General features: G+C 40.5%; 1 protein-coding gene across 1 annotated transcript in view; it reads left to right on the top strand.

The window, feature by feature from the left end:
* Positions 1 to 3991: 3991 nt before the first annotated feature.
* otud7a (OTU deubiquitinase 7A) overlaps positions 3992 to 17350 on the top strand; it is a 32191-nt gene continuing 18832 nt past the window's right edge. The window contains exons 1-2 of the mRNA XM_034536134.1: positions 3992 to 4163; positions 15779 to 15893. The gene's annotated coding sequence lies outside the window, so the exon portion shown is untranslated. The remainder of the gene's footprint in view (positions 4164 to 15778; positions 15894 to 17350) is intronic.

Below are 17350 nucleotides of genomic sequence, written 5' to 3'. Positions count from 1 at the left end.
ATGTTTACTGAAGTAATAAATCAATAAGAAGTAAGCTAATTTTCTCATGGACTTCCATAACGGAGCTTTAGTCCTGTTGCCTTATCTTTTTTAATGTATTTTATCTGTGTTATGTGATTTCTGTTGTGTCTTTTTCTATGCTGCTGTCTTGGCCAGGCTTCCCTTGAAAAAGAGGTCATTGTATCTCAACGGGACCGACCTGGTTAAATAAAGGCTAATAAAAAATAATAAATACAATCGGACTTCATTTTTGCAATCAGAGGAGTTGCTCTGCTGGCTATTAGAAATAATGCAAGTTAAAGGCCCTTCCGAATTGCTTTAGTTTTCAGACATACCGCCTGGTAGGTAGGTATACATACGGACAACCCAAAAACATCATAATCAGCCATTTTGATGATAGATAAATACTGTATTTATGCAGTAGGCATTTCTTTTACTATTTTGTCATTTTATTAATCATGCGTTATCATACAATGTGTCAATTAATTAAATAGTTGGAATAATAATAAATAAATTATTATTCGTAGCAGCCTTAATATTAATAAAGCAGCTATATAAAATAACAACTAATAAAGCATTTGATATTACTGAAGAATATATGGGACATAAAAGTGCACACAAGACAATTATAGAAAGAGAAAGAAAACTCACAGAAAGTAACCCTCCACACAGTTGTTGCAGATTTCTGGGTCCTCTGCAAACATGAGAAAAGGTGTTTCATTAGGGAAAAGCATCTTACATTGTGCACCACTATTATAACAGTGTTATAAAAAAAGAGATAGCCAATACACCTTAAATTAGGGAGGAAAGATTATGGTGTTGTCATGGTGGTGTTGTCATGTGTGACTTGCCTGTGGAACATGTTTTGCAGCCCATCTCACAATCAATGCACTCCCCTGTATCCGGGTCCTGCACCTGCCCTGAAACCCAGATATCCAACATAATGACATTGAATGACTTTCTTTTAACTACAGCCAACACATAAACTATACTTTACATTTACCTATGACACAGGACGCAGTTTGGCAGACTCCATTTTGGAGTTTGTAGTGTTCCCGACATTTAGCACATATGTTGCCATCTGTGCAGAGTTCACAATTGGCTATGCAGGGGAGACAGGCATAGTGACCCCTGTCAGGATAGAGTCCCCGGGGGCAGTGTGTCCGACAGCGACCTTGGTGAAGGAAACGTTCCTGCCCATCTTCATCTGAGGAGGAGGACGCAGGGGATTTGTTAATATAAAGCCTACTGTATTTCCTCTTCTGATGCAGATGCCATTAGCCATACAGAACTTCTGCCAGGAAACGCCCTTTCCAAAAATCTGGACTCTTCTGAAGGTGGAAATCAATGAGCTTCTCATAATAAATGCAGAAGTAGAGCCAAATGGCACAAACATGGAAAGAAAGACGGATAAAAGGACATGCTGCCAACTGTGGTAAAGTTCGGTGTCTTCAGCACTAAAGACATATTGCAGAAATCTAAAACAGAATATAGTAGCTGAACAAATGGATGTCAAAGCCATGAGCAATATCATGAACTGATGGCTGCATTATAGGATGTTGACTGTAGGCCAGCAAATAATAGATCACAGTTTGAGATCACTTCAAGGCTGATGATGCTCCAACTAATGTAAACAAAAGGCAATCAAAAGAGAGAGATCAGAGCTATTGGCAAAGACAGAGGCAGAGTCTTCTGTTGGCTCTAATGATTAATTCTCTGCCACCTGCCACTAGCCTAGCTATGGCACCTGAGGCATCTCTGGAAGCATCTGAGTTACAGCATTGTCTCATCTGCTCGTTGTTGCACTTAAGATGTGTGAGACAGGGAGGAAAGCGGCCACAAGCTGCTGCTGCTGCCTTTCCAGCCCTTCCACTTCCTGAAGACTCAACATCAGCATTCAGACAACAAACAACAGAGCATGAGGAAAGTGGTAGTCTTCTGGCTTTTTTAAGTTGGTTCAGAAAGACTACTTTATATTCAATTCTACACATCAAATAACATTATAATTTAAATACAGTTAGTAAAAAGAGAAATGCATCATTGTGACAATGTCAAAAGACATATTAAAAGAAAGAGGTACGTGTAAGAGAAAGAGAAAGAGAGGCGTTCTGGTTTTGCAGGTTAAACCCAGTGAACTGCAACAGTAATACTTCTAGCCCAAGGGGATATTTTTTCCTTTCCCTCTGATTAACAAAGGCCCCATTCTAACATGATCAGATTACACTCTGAAAGCTCGGGAGAAAAATGATCACACCTTCATTTCTTACCTATTTCAAAAGCTGCCCCTGTGACAGAAAAATCCAACCCAAAAAGTTCTACAGACAATCTCCGACTGTTTAACAATGTTAAATGGTAAACTAGAGCTGAATGTTCCTCTTCTTATTCAAAAGCCTACAATGCTTTGGTAATCATTAAATAGAGCTGCTTTGAAAAAAGAACTCCACCTCTCTTTCAGATGGATTAATGAGTCTGTGACATGGCTTAGTTTTTAAATCAGGCATCTGTGAAGCCTCCCAAAAAAACACAACAATAATAATAATAATCAAAACAGAGGCATCATATCGGCCAATGGCAAACTGATCACATGTGCACAGCTCATAGAGAAATGATGAGAAATGTGTCATTTGATGAAGGATATTGTCGAACTTCGATGAAGCCTTTGTTTAGCTGGCGGTGATTTATTTGACTTCCTTGCATAACTATATGCAAAACATCACTTAAAAAAAAAAGCAGTTAAAGTAAATCAACGGCATGGTATTATGAGGAAAATAAAAGCTTGAACTCATATAGAATTCGCCTTTTCCTTTGGAAAAGCCAACCGCGATTAAATGCCGTGTAAAAAGTACGTGTACAGGACATTTTACTCACCGACTCCACAGGTAGTGCATTCAAACAGCTCGTGCCCGTCGCACTCGGAGCAGGTGGGATGGCAGAGGACACACTGGCTCTTCAGCAGAAACTGCCCGCTCAGGCAGGGCGATGAGGGTTTACATCTAATAAATCCGACACAGCGGAGGACGATCAGAAACGCGGCGAAGGACCGCATGGTTGTTCCCGAGCACTTTCACTGGAAGTGAGAAAAACAGCAAGTCCGTGTCTCCAAAGACGCAGCGTGCGTGCAGCAGGTGCGCTGGCGGATCGATATGCGGCTCTGTGACAACCAGCCCAGAAATAACTCGCAGGACCAGTTTCGCTCGAGTGAGGCACTGGACAATGAGCGTGGACTGCGGCCAGCATTTAGTGAAAGAAGAAGAAAAGAGGAGAGCAGCCTAGCTTCTGTCTGACAATAGACTATGTACAGTGAATAAGCCTTAACAAACCATCACACCATACATGATGTCTCAAAATAATTAGTTATGCGTTTGGTGCATGTGTTTAGCCTCCTAATTAGAAACAGCCAGAATATGTAGGTACATTAATACATAATACATAGTAATACATAAAACGGGTGTCCAGTCAGGAGTTGTTGTACCTTAAATTCATTCCCCACCGGTTTCAGGATTCACTCATAACGTTAGCTAGAGATGTAACGCTGGCTAACTTAATGGTAGATTAATTAACGTTTCAGCAAGGAATAAAATCAATGTATAGTAGTTTACATTAGTGTTTATTAGGCTCACGGGAAAACCTTAACCTCAAAACAATAAAGAAAATACAATTCGTAGGAGACGTATGCTTGTTTTATAGACCACTTCTTAAGCACTATATTGCTTCTCGGAAGAATAATGTGAAACGTGCATTGTTATTAGCTTACATCGTGGTACTGTTTTAACAGTCTTACCGGTAATTGTAGTGTAAAACTCAGTGATACACACAGCACGAGCATTTGTTTCCTATGCAATATATTAATACAAAGTCCAAAGCCACTATGTGCCTCCGGCTTTGGTCCAAAATAATCAAGTTGAAGTGATGGCACAGCGGCCTCTCGCGGCTCCTTCCCGGATGTGTGCATCCGAGGGCGTGAGACTGAACGTCTTCACCGGTCGACGTCACGCGGCAGCAGCTGCTGGAGGAGGCGTGGCCTTGTTCTGCTGCAGCGGAGAAATATGACATGGGGATGAGCGAAAGAGAGAGGGGGAGAGACAGCCTGACAGGAATTAACGGCTCGACAGCGGTCTGGACTGAAAACCTTAGGATGGGGAGCAATGACTGAAAACAGAACGGTAAGAGACAGATCTGTTTCTTTTAGATATTTTCCCCACACACAGCGCCAGAGGCCGATTCACGGCTCGTTTGAGAGCGAACACAATAGGCTACCACTGCAGACAGGTGCACCTGCCTTTATGCGAGTACGTGCTTCGATGCATTCAACTTCAGATTCCGTGCGAATACCTTTTTATTTTAGGTCGAAGGCAAATGCATCGAGGCCACACATCTCATCGACGGTTTGAGACGAGACGTTAGCCGTAGTCTGAGAGTTAAATGGTGTAAACATGGATGTCTTCAATATGTATGCTTAGTCACATACCTTTGTGATGTAGAAACACACAGTAGCATATGAAATACAAATATGAGAGAGCTGAGTATATTATTGTGTGATGGTGGCAAAAAGCCTGGGTTATTAGCTTATTGAAGGCTGTGGTTCTTTTTACAGACATGACATTTATATCATCACAGTGTATGTTGGGCCAGATGGCTGAACATGTACATGGTGGTGGAATATGTTTCATATAGTAAATCAAATCAGTTTCACTCTTGGCTATCTGATCATCTTAAAATTAAACCTTACAATAACTGAAAATACTACTGCCTGGTTAAATTCTAGTGCCAATATACGCTTCTTTTATTGTTGGCCTGGTTCACAATATCTACCACATACGCCTGCCTGTAAAGATGGTGAGGCCACTAATTCTTTGCTATGGTATTTTTAAAACCATCTTTCTGTCCCCCGACAAAGACCTACATAATAAAAGCTTTAATCTGTCATTAATATCAGATTATATTTGAGCTGGGTACAACACAAATAAAATTAAACCCATGGTTTCCTCCTGGTCATTTGGAAGATGATGATGTAGATCACATCAACTGGTTTGCTGTCTTAGCGTTAAAACATATTCTGACACCTACTAACCCTGTCCGATTGCTTCACTTGGACATATGAGATTGGCAGCTGACAGTAGTCAAGTCTGATTTGGAGACAGCTTGTATAGATGGGCAGAGATACAAAGCAGGGCCCGTAGCTGCCAGGCCATGCCAGGCCATGCCAGCTCCACAGAGGGCTTTAGTGCAGCAGGGCACTGGAGAGAGGGCGCTTGGCACCTGATCAGTTACCACAGTGAATTCTGTTCCTGTCACTGGCATTTAGCTACAGAAAAGCACAGCAGAGATGACGGTTGTTGTTGAACCCAGTTGGGCTTTTATGTCACTGTGGCAATGCCGCTTTATCAAGGTGCTTGTAGACTGATGCAAAATGATATTCCTTTGCAAACATCTGTGCCACTTGCCCACTATACCTACTTCAAAAACGTTACACTCATAAGCTTTAATGTGAAAAAAAACAAAAAGAAAACACTGGTTTCATTTTTAGAATGGCTCTTCAAGTTGACATTGTGCACCAAAGGGCCCAGCAGCAATGATGGTGTGCTTTTCCTCTGGTATCATAGACACAAACCTAACAGAACGATCACGGTAAATCACCACGCAAACCCTAAGGATCACCTTGGAAGGGGCCTTAAATCTCTCGTTTCCTTTGAAACAAATTCCATGTCTCCATTCCTGATTCCCCCAAAGTTTAGTCCTTCAGAGGACATGAAATGAGTCAAGTGCCCCTGGTAATCATGGCCCAATCACTACACGGCTTTGAAGTTGGCCCTGTTCTTCAGACATCTCTACAGGTGGGATAGCAATGTTAAGTGTTCTGTGTGCAGGCTGAGGGAGGTCAGCTAGAGGCCATGGAGGCAGGCACAGGGGCTCCTCTCACACATCAAAACAGGGGGGGGGGGGCTTCCAGAGTCACTGCACTGTGGTCACATGTGAGTCTGTACATTAGCCTTGATGTTGGACAGGTACTGTTCAACATCAAGTGTTTACTGTCCACACATCATGTGTTCGTGGATGTGTGGCAACATGAAATATACCTCCGAATCACAGACATATTAAGTGGTAAGCCTTGTGTCATGAAGCTGTAATAAATCCTTACACCAGCATTCCCTTCTCTGCTGTGGTAAAGGCTTCAACCACAGAAGTGTTGTAATATGTTTACGGCAGACATCATTAACCATGATTTATGAATGTTTTTTATTAATCTAGATTTTACAGCGTTTGCAAGGTCAAAGTCTATTTTTATTTTTTTTAGGTTTGTCTGTTTGTTTTTGATGTCCGAATCTCTAAAGAGGTGCATAGGGGATTCTACATGGCCTCTAACCATAGACCTATATGTTTCTGAAACGATTTTTTTAGATGCCTGGACTTTAGCCGGATGTCATCTTTTATATTTCATGCCACACTGAGGAAATGTAGAGCCCAAGTGTGAATTTCCCTTTTTTGATTGCAATGTGATTGAAAGGTTTATTATAATCACAACGTACTGCCCCTGAAGACACCATAGAGGTGGATTTTATAGCTATTATGATATTAATAGTATAATAATATGCAATTATGGCTATTATGGTGTAGCGGAGATGGTGACTATTAAGGTTCCAGTAAACCCGGAAGTTTTGCAATAGATGATGTTTCTGTTGAACATTTTCATGATAACAAAGTTTGGTGTTTTGAGTTGAGTTTGCATTTTATTTTATTTGTTATACATTTTTTTTACAGTTGCACATATTGAACTCTCAAACTAATGTGAATATGCTGTAATCAAGACGGTCACTCTTGGACACAAAGAGACCACAGAGTGTGTGTTTGTGTGTGACAAACAGAGCCTTTTCTCATTCATTAAATCAAACATTCAGCAAAAGGAGTTGGATGTTACATTTTGCCAAAAAGATATCCTCTGTGACAGACACAGTGTATGCGTACGTGTGTGTGTGTGTGTGTGTGTCTGCGCCTCCTGCACCTAATTGCATTTGTGTTGCTTCACGTCTGGTGCTGAGTCTGGGAGCAGGCTGGCTGCTGGAGACGTCTGTCATTGTGACATTCTCCCCAAAAGGCCCAATGGGCACAGCCATCCCCTGTCCGGCCTCGAATCAGCAAGGGAGCAGTTTCTAAATCAAACAGAACACTGTTGCATAGGATACCCTTGGTGACTCAATTTAGATTCACCCAGGCCCACAGCGTAGGTCATTTTCATTCATTCAGAAAAAGAGGTCAGGCCTCTCTGCAAAAACCAGCTGCATTTGTTGGAAATTCAGTGTATCTCTATTTTGTCTCACAGTTTATTTCCGTTGAAGGAAATATAAAAAAGGAACGGCAGGTTAGATGCCACCCTGAGAATAGACGAGCCATAGCACTCCTGTTCAGCTTGCTTTCTACGTCATTCATTTTCTTAAGTAGAGAAAATAAATGCTCTGCTGTTTGTCACTGTCACTACCCTTTCTTTCATCTTTCCCTTTCTCAGCTGGAGTGATATACTCTTCATTGTCTCCTTTCTGGTGAGAGGACGAAGAAAATATTTGAGATGACTCGAGAGGGCCAAGAAGTACAGCATTGTTTTGTACACTATATTTATCTTATGAAGGTTTGCAGGGAACTTATTTTGACGTCACCCTTTTTAAACAGTAATACAGTTGCACATACTGTACAGATATATATTCATTTCACAGGAATATGTGGTGGCTTTCTGCTCCGATTATTTACCCTGCAGCTACTTTCCTCCCACTGCTGTATGCCTGTCCCACGCGCTTTCATAAGCTTATTGACGACCCCAACCCCACCTACATACTTTCTCCACGGTGGGGTCTGCACCCAGAGTGAGGTCACTTGACATAAAGATTATTTTTTTGGAATCTTTTTTGAAAGAATTGGTTTGGTTTGCAGGTTAGTTTGTGTGTCACCGGGACTACGGAAGGTCTACTGGTCTGATTTTCATCAGACTTGGTGGATGGGTGTAGCATGGGCTTCGTACTGCAAAGATTATCATAAAATAATAAAATGATCAATTGGCCGAATCAAAAAAGTTGCATTTTATGTTAAAAAAAACCTCTGATTTAACAAACTTAGATTTGTTCAAAACAAGCCCATTCAAAGTATCCATATTAAATAACAAAAATCCTCTTCAAATGAATCAGACCATAGGCTGTCCCGGATAAGTTAATAATTTGAACAAACCATCTCTGTTCTTAAACCCTTAGAACTACAAAAAGGAAACATACGTACGTGTCAGTTACTGATACTGGTCTGACACACTTTTCTCCTCCCGAATGCCCTTTCTGTGGGTGCACTTGAGGCCAGTTTGGAGAACACACATCAGACAAAGTTACTAAGACTTATTTTAAAAGTTTCAGGCTTGGACCCATTCGTCTCTCATAATGATACTTGAGTTCTTTTGCCTTTGTGCCTTTTTAGGGGACAAAGTCCATCTTGTCCCGAAGTAATGGGAGCAAATGACACTTGCATCAGATTCCCAGTATCTGCAGTTTTTGCAGCTTCCATCAACTGTTTCCTGGCTCTGGTCAAGTGTGCTTTAACAGACACAGTTTAATTTTCAACTTGGTTGTTGCAGTTAGCATCAGCTTATCGTTGGTCCTTCAGCTAAACTGACCACAGTAAAGATGAGATTACACTGGCCATGGGTATATTTAAAATATGTGTTTTGTTCAGATTCTTGAACATCCACAATATTGTTCTCGCAAACGAAGACTCTTATGGTTCAGCTCATGCTACTTTTATAAAAGTATTTAGCAGGAAAGGCGTCTAACCTTTTATGTTTAAATGCAACTGTGCCGGTCTAACAAACCAAGCAGCAGTATCATAAGGCCCATTCAATGAATTGTGAAATTCCTTTGGTATTCCTTTTCCAAGAAAATGCTAATATTTTTCAATTTCGCCAGTAAACATCCATGTCTCCCAAAAGGTGAGGAAAAACTATTAGTATACTTCTAGCCCACTGAAGTGACCGAGACATTCCAGATAAGAAAATGTATTTCTGAAAAGGAGTGCGACCAGATGAGTGCAACAATTCCTTTTGTGCATGTATTTCTTTGTGTTTAATGTATGGTTCAATTCGATGGATGCACACAACAGTCAAAAACAAAGGCAGTTACACCTGTGTTACTCAATACTGAAATTCAGAAACTTTAGTGTCTTCATAAACTTCACATGGGGGAGCACACTATAGAACAGTACAAAACTCATAACTACCTCTATTGGGTCTTGGTACATTGCTAAAGGACACCCTGAAAGTGGTTGCTGACTGAAGGAAGCGATAAACCCGCTCATTTGTGGTAATTGGTAACAACAACAAAAAAGAGGTAAAATATCATCACAGCATTCTTGTGTTATTATTATTATTATTATTATTATTATTATTATTATTATTATTATTATTATTCAGGAGCCTACTGGTTTCTGTTTTTTCATGTCTTTTTCTTCAGATACTACATTGAGAACAAGGTCATGATATTGCCCTCTCCGCCTACTTGAGTGTACCCACACATACAGTCAATCCAACACTGTACACACAGATATTGTGAGATGTAGAGTCTGAGATATAACGGGTGTCAAAACAATCCCTTTTAGCATTTCCTTTCTTATTGGATCTGTGGAGATAATACCATTCTTATCCATGGCGGTCATTGTAGGGCATCATAGCAACCCTATAATCGAAGCACAGTTTCAGCTGAATACAATTACATTAATCTCATCATATTTCTGTGCATCTCAGATGCTTGTTTAAGAAAAAGCTACTGCAGTAGGTGATCTAGCCAACCTGGCATTGTGCACTGCGTTGCAGTAAATGCTCTTTTACTGTTTTTTTCATTGTACCAAAAGAAAATAATCAGGTTGACAAGAGAACATGAAGTACAGTATAGCTGCTGCTGCTTATCTTAGCTACTATATGCGGCTGTGTGTGTGTGTGTGTGTGTGTGTGTGTGTGTATGTGTGTGTCTGTGTGTGTGTGTGTGAGTGTTTGTGTGTGTGTGTGTGTGTGTGTGTGTCTGTGTGTGTGTGAGTGTTTGTGTGTGTGTGTGGATTCACAGGAGACATCATTATAATCTTTTAGATGTAAAAAATATACGTGTACAGTAACATTCCACCCCCCTCAGATAGAGCATTTCATTCAGCTATCATACATACGTATATCTTCAGGCTACATGTAGGTCTTTGAGCTGACGAGGACGGTGGAAGAAAGCAAAGGATTCTGGGTTCAACACTTGAGAGGACACCCTCCCTCAGCAAAAACTCAAATAGGACATACCAGCTGGTTTCAGCTCTGTTTATCTCACGTGGGATTAGAAGGTAAGTATTCAGATAGCAAGCAGTTCTTATTTGTAACCTCCTAGCTTGCATGCTAGCAACCACATTTTCTTCCATTCCATTTATACACCTCACACTGGCTGCTCAGTGTAATTTATATCCACAGTGGGGTCATTTATGTCTTCTTCAAACCAACAGAAATGCAGGAACCTTCTTCTTTAGTAAGGCTTTGGTCTCTATTCACAGCCGTCTGCTTGCGGTATTCTGATGAAAACGGCCCAGTTGGGATAGTTGCTGGAGAGAATGACATTTTAAGGGGTTACGATCTTGTTCTGTGCCCCTCAGCAACCAGCTCTGTTTGGGTGCACGCTGCACAGACAGCAGAGCTGCAGCTCTGTTAGAACTGAAGGTCTGACTTGACTGTAAGATCAGACCGAAGAATTATCAGTTGCTTCATTACGTGGATGTATTGCTTGTGGTGTCGATAATGAACATTGCCTTTAGGATATATGATGTGCATCCTGTTGATTTTGTGTCATTTAGATAATAGAAAATACAGGTGAAGTCGTAAAATGTATCATTATGATGGCAAATTCAAACCTTGTGCTTCTCAACTTCTTCACAAATACTGATGGGTATGCTAGGAACACTCCTGTCCCTCAAGTACGCAGTGCTTATGCTGTCCACTGCAGCATTAATTGAAATGTACCTCAAATATTAATGCTATGATGCATTTTGTACAAATTGACAACAACTCTCCCCTCCATGCATATGCTTTGCTGGCTGTGTGCAGCGCAGCAATGAGATGCAAAGTGACATTATTGCTTCCAGCAGCATCTTTCTTGCAGCATGTGAGGGGCCGCTGCACAGACGTCTGACTTTTCTTTAAGTTTAGAGAAGGATTAAGAAAGAGAGGTTTTTATGGGAGTGTCAGAGCTTGTGCGTGGCTTGATTACAGACTCCAGTCTAGAGGTCAAGACTTTGGAGTGTTACACTCGCTTTGTGCCTTGATTAGTCTTTGTCCCTCCACAGTCTGGCATTTCTCACTGTTTGTCTCTCCATCTTCTTGGCACTGGAAGCAGGGGCTCAGCATTGACTTCTTAGGGTGCTCTGAGGTCACAGCCAATAAATGCCGTCTGTAGGTCCTGAATGCAGTGGAGGTCCCGCTAGGGAATAGAGCATAATGGATGGATAAGGAGTGATTCGGCACACTCCCAGGTGGTGACTGGCGAGAAAGACAGACGTAGATGGAGCTCTCAGAAATCAAAATGGCCTAATTTGATGAGCTGGTGCAGGGTGAAGAGCTCTCGCTTTGGCATGCCGTCCCAGGCAGTGATTGAAACGCATCATATCGTAGATGGTGGCGTAAAAATATGTACATACACACGTCTGCTGGCCTGAGCCCCGGTGAGGAACATACACAATCACAAGTACAAACTTTACATTGTGAGGAGAGACAGAGATTGAGGCTAACTGACTGACTGATGTGAAGGCTGAATAGCAAGTGGTGCTTCCAGTCTGCATTGGAATCCACTGATTGAATCTTGTGCTGTCAAGCAAGGACTTTGAAATAGTGCTTAGTTTGTAGTTTGGTATGACATTAAAATATCCCATTACATGCATTTTCCACGCCTCCTAAGTGTGCTATGTTATGAAGCAAGCTAATGGATTGTGTTGAATATTCGGTACTGATGCAAGGTGGAAATGATCTGTTTCCGTTGAATTGTGCTCATTTGTTTCTCCAACATACAATTACCCCGAGTCTAATGTCACAGTGTTTTGAATTGCTGTATTTACTTTCTGTTTCTGTCACCATTTATTCAATGACATCAATAGAGCAACAACATTATTTTGAAACTGATTGTTTTGAAATTATTTTAGGAAAGAAATGACATTTTTCTTCAGACCATAACTAAGAGGGTACCTTGACATTTTGCTGTGCACAGGCATGTGAATAAGTACTGGATAAGAATGAATGCCATCTTTTATTAGCTGTCTTCTGTGTTTTGGCAGCCCTTTGTGGCACTTGCTATGTTGGCTCCGGGATTGGTAAACACACAGAGGGCCGAATGAGTAGCAAACATGCAATGTTTAGTGTTTTTGCGCACACGCACGCACACACATTTGCGTACTCACACCCTCATACACTCTAGAGACAGGGATCATAGGGTGTTTATCTACCAGTGTTGAACATAGCAGTTTGAGCCAGTTGGTGCTTGGCCCTACTAACTGCAGCTCAGCTCACGCACTGGTGATGAAGTCACAATTGGCTCAACACAGCCGCATGTCCAAGCCAGAACGTACAATTTCCTTCCCTGCCTGCCTTGAAGAATCTAAAATATTCTTTACACTAGAGAAGGGCTCAGACTTACTTTAGGTTTGAGTAACTTCATTTGTGTTGGACCAACAAGCCCACATCGTATGTCCAACCCTTGCTGGGTAGGTCTCTTGCCACTGTTTCTTTGATCAGGCTCATGTTTCAGGTTTTAAAGGTCTTTTTGACTCTGGAATCTCTGGACTAGTTTCACATCTAAGCTGTGAAGTTATCTAATCCTCCACAAGAAGGATGCTTTGAACCAGTCACTGAGATCAACTGTCTCATTCATATATGTTGTCTGATATTGTTCTGAAGGAAGATAATAACACCGCAATGCAACTAATCAAGTTAAATGCTTATATTGATGAAATATCTTGCATTACGGGGCACATTTTTTGATGCAAAAAGATTATTTCCACTGGTACAGGGTTTATTATGACTTCATTTTCAATTTACGTCAAGAACGACTGGCAGTTTAGGGTTATGATATCAGGCTCTTAGATGTGCTTATATCTAGAATCTTTTTTAAACTTCGAACAGTCATACAGGAATAACTACATCATAAAAAAAGATACCACAGATGCTAATTTCTCCATTAACAGTAGTCTCAAACGACCAGAATAGTATAATACCATCAAATTGTGAGGTGTTTCTGCACAGCATACTGTATGCATCATATGTGAGCTCTCTTTTGGATCGTGGAAAGCATTCTGTCAAATGGAGGAACTCAGAAGTCTAAGTAGAAACAGACAAGGCAGGTTTTAGACTAAAATATAGATTCTTGGAATTCATCAAACATAAATGAACGTGATATAACAGTGTGTGTAAAGGATGGATCTCTCCATAACTACATCAGTTTTTATTCTGTAGTGTACTCTGACATCTACATAAACTCACATTTACAAAATATAATAGCTGTAAAATAGAAGCTGCCTTTTAGAGAATGTATACCCGGCTGCGGTTAGTGATGTGCATATATAGGATTTGCTGCTGGACCATATTCCAGTTACGAAGGAGATGCAGGGTAAAGAGTAGAGTAAGTGTTTGTACAGTATGTTCACTTCCCACCTGCTGTGTCTCTGCCTTGCATGTGGGCGATCATGGCTCACTATGGAGACAATTATCTCATCTATAACTCATCCTGTTACTGTAATGTGATTATGTACTTGGACATCGTGGGAAAATAGCCTGTTGCATATTTGCATGTAACAGTGGACGTTATGGAAAAGAAAATCTGTATTGAATGTCAAATAAGCTTGTGATGATGGAAAGCATTTGTGCATAATTGTTGATCGTTTTAGCGGCATTCAGAAGTATTCTCGGAGTTAAAGCTCCACATTTTCATTCTTGAGTCCTGGAGTTAGTGGGTGGGGAGTTGTTCTACAGCATTAGCATGCATATAGCGTAGGGTGGTTTTGCATTTCATTATTTTTGAGGCAGTCAAAAACAGCTGTGTTTGTCAGCTTTTTTTTTTATTGTTTCACAAGAGATCTGTGAGAGAAGGTTAATTAGATTTAAACACCCTGCAGCAGAATTCACAGAGGTAGGTTTATTGTCTGTAAGGCGTGATTGACAGTTGCTGATGATTGATTTCGTAAAGTGGTAATGTAACACAGATACTACATTTTAAATGTCTAACCATCAGCAACGTGCGGCTCTCAGTGGGGCCTCGTTTTAATAGTCAGTCCAGCTTTTATACTTTTATACTATATCAAATAACAGCTTTCATTTATATGAAATGTATTTGAGCTTGCATGTATTAGATAGGGGTTTCATTTAAGTAATGTCTGATGCTAAAGGACAATCATTTTTATATGAATATCACACTATATAGCTGCAGTGTCTGTGAACCAGTGGCTGAAGCCGAATTCAGTGGACCATCCTTCAGTGCTCGTACAGTCAGATGATTAAGGAACAATTCCTCTGTCTGTCTTTTACTGTCTACAAACGGACCTTTGTAGATATGGAGGGACTGCGGGCAGAACGCTCTCGGGTCAGTGGACCAGAGGAGCCAAAAGACGCAGTGTGTTTGAGTGCTGTTGCGAATCCAGCTAGGAGAATACACAACTTGACTCTGCTTAGTTACTAATGCTGCTGCGTAACGGTTTCATAGGACGACTGAAAGCAGAAACATCCAAAGGAAAATGAGGGAGTAGCTGGATGCAAGGCCACAAGTTTCCCCCACTGTCTAAAACTGTAAAAGGGTTTGTATAGACGCCACAAGATCAAAGGTGCAGCCTGCAGTGAACATCGTGTGTATAATAATATGTAATAATAATGCATTTAATTTATATAGCGCTTTAAAGACACTTTACAAAACATTTTTTTAAATCATCCTAAAAGCTACACAATAAAAACAAATAAATAAAAATAGAAACAATAAGAACATAGAGCGCACAATCGCACATTAAAAGCAGTTCTGAAGAGGAGGGTTTTGATTTGTGATTTGAATATGGAAAGGTCAATAACTCGTGAATAATAGTCAGCATCACATTTACACTACGATTTGCTCAACTTGCTGTCATTTTAAGTGAGGAACTGCTCTGATTTCAAAAGGTTTAAGTTGCTGTGGTAGATTGTACAACTATACAGAGGGCACATACAGTATATGAACATTTGTACTGTTCGTGTGAATTATGCATGGCACTGAAGGATATTTCAGTCCCACTTAGGAGGGCTTTGGCACTAACTCCTCAGCAGTGAAAGGGTGAAGAGTCGGTTGTGGCAGAATGTCCTCTGTCGCTCTGTGTGGCTGCCCTCACACTCTTCTCTCTCAGTTTCCATGTGTGTTTGTCTCCACACACTGATAATCTCATCTCTCTGCCTGCTGTACCATGCAGGATCATCCTGGATCACAGTAACTCTTACAGTGACCTCCTTCGCATTTATCGGCATCAGCATGTTTGCTTTTTGTTCCGTAAAAGCAAAGATCGTGAGGCTGGCTCTGCACTTTCTTTTCTGCGTCAGTGTTGGTGTCACAGAAACATCTGCATCTTAGTTTGAGAAGCTGAAAATGTGATTACGCCTTCAGAAGGTGTGGCCTGAGAAGAAATGGTGCTGCTTTTAAGTGCTTCCGGCTGTTTGAGCTGTTTCAGGAAATGTTTAGGGCCATAACTTTCTGTTTCAGGGTGATAACTTTCAATATGTATGTGTGTGTTTCAGGGTTCTCTGCCTCTTCTTTGCTGCCTCTGAAGCCATGGACTAGAGCTGTGTCTGGTCCTGACAGTCCCACGGTCATCAGATGGCTTTTCAACAACCCTCAGCAAATATACAGAAAGTATGTGTGATAACTAACAGAACCAAGTTGAATCACAGTCATCCACATTCTCACCGACAGCTGCTAAATAACACTAAATTGATAAGGTATTCAATATTTCTCTAGTTACCAACAATTTAAAAGAACAAAACCAACAATGAGTTGATCTTATTATCTAGTGCTGTCTGTGTATGCAAGGACTACTTTTATAATGATGTGCTTTATAACTATTAAAAACACACAAATACTGTTCATAAGTACAATACTTGAGTAAATGTTGTACATTTCACCACTGCATCTAGTGCCATAAATATTCTAGTACACCAAATGTGTCTTTATCCACTATTGAGGATAACACCCATTTTCTGAGAATCAAATAGTTTTAGGAGATGACTTTCCCTTTTTAATTTTTTTTTAACTCTTACTAAATATAAAGTATTTAGCCATTTAAAAAATATTTACATGCAGTTGGAAGAAATAGGCTTGGGACTGAGCATCGCAGCAGAGTCTGAACGTTTTAATAGATGGACTAAAGCATTGTTGGTTCTGATCTTTTCATGCCATTTGTTAAGAATAAGAAAAATATGACAAACCACAGTCCTTAGTAGATCTTGTTCTAGTTCACTGTGCTGCTATAATGCCTTCATACTTTGTAGAAGCCAAATACCTCATGCGTGTGACAAATATGCAAATTGTCATTACGAGTAAAGGGAAGCTGGACAGTCCCAAATAGAAAAACATTCATGAGGGTGTTTCTGAGTCATAACTACCTCCCACAGGGAAAGTGAGCTCAATGAGGCTGTTCTTCGGAGAAAAGATGAGATCATGACTTATAATGACTTATAATTTCCAGCTATTCCCGTGAGTCGCTTCACACCAAGAGACTGAAGAGTTTGCAAAGCAATACAGTGAGTCTCACTTTCTTTCATCATTTTAGTTTAGTTTAGTTTGCACAGGTTACATGCTAAATGTTACCCTCCAAAAGAGTAGGACACAACATAACAGCTAACTATACACACAATCAGACTCACAGACAAATATATATATAATTGTAGTGTCCTACAATTAAAATGTTGTTATCATAAACATTTAGTTGAATTCTAAGAAAGAAGTGCCAATAAATAGAAAACTACAAGTGTATCAATCACAATCTCATGATCTCTGACCGCTCCAGCACATGCAATCCAATGCAAGTAGCTGACAGTAAGTAGGTCAGCTAAACTACAGCTTAAGTGCGGCTATGACTCATTAATAATGCATATGATGAAGACTAAAGTTGCTGGGTCTTGAACAAAGATATTTTCTCTCTGATGCCAATAAATAAAGTAGTGCTCCGCTGTCTTTCTTTGTCGTGAGCTTTTCATTTACATGTGATGATAATACTGACTGAGAGCACGTTTCTGAGATTGTTCTGTCATGGTCAGTTAAAGATATGCTGCGATGTCCATTCCACTAATGCTCATCCGTCTCAGAAGCCG

The sequence above is a fragment of the Cyclopterus lumpus genome, chromosome 6 (assembly GCF_009769545.1).
Source record: "Cyclopterus lumpus isolate fCycLum1 chromosome 6, fCycLum1.pri, whole genome shotgun sequence".
Classification (NCBI taxonomy): Eukaryota; Metazoa; Chordata; class Actinopteri; order Perciformes; family Cyclopteridae; genus Cyclopterus; species Cyclopterus lumpus.
The sequence above is the reverse complement of the archived record's forward strand: the minus strand, read 5'-3'. Positions and strand labels throughout refer to the sequence as shown.